Raw genomic sequence first — 702 nt, forward strand, 5'->3', positions numbered from 1 at the left:
ATAGATAGATAGATAGATAGATAGATAGATAGATAGATAGATAGATACTGGACAGAAGTGGGAGGGGAATAACATTTTAATTTTTATCTACTTCAAGGAAGGGGTTAAATTACTGACCCATGGGGGTAACCTGAATGTATCTTTATAGTACAGAAAGTCAGCATGACCAACATTTTCCAAAGTGGCTCTTGGTTTTGGCTCCCTTGATTTGTAAGCACTCAGCTCAGACACCTTGGTCCTGAGATGTCAGAGGAAATGAGCAACTGCAGCTCCTATTGTCCATCTGTCTCTCCCTCTCTATCTCAGATGATGAGCTCTGCAGGTTGGCTTCCCTTTGGAGAAACCAGCTGCACAGTTCAAAGTTTCGCATTTTTTATTTACACTATATAAATGGAACAGAGGTGGTCAGAAAGATCACACAGGCAATCCTTGGTATTAGAAATCTCAGCCCCCAAACCAATGCCCGATTCCCATGCAGTATCTTTGCCCAAGAATTACCTCTAGATAAAGAACAAATTTTCTTGCTATTTGCAAGAGCTCCCTGCAAAAAATATTATATCAAATTAACAATAGAGCATTTCTTCAAAGATTGAATAGAGCTTTCACACTAAGAAAAAATGTAAGAGTGCCACCTATTGACTTCTGCCATAACAATATTTTAGTGGGGAAATGTATTTTGTTAAGAAAATCAATTAATGTAAA

This window comes from Terrapene carolina, unplaced genomic scaffold, assembly GCF_002925995.2.
Source record: "Terrapene carolina triunguis isolate 2854851 unplaced genomic scaffold, T_m_triunguis-2.0 Scaffold612, whole genome shotgun sequence".
NCBI lineage: Eukaryota > Metazoa > Chordata > Testudines > Emydidae > Terrapene > Terrapene triunguis.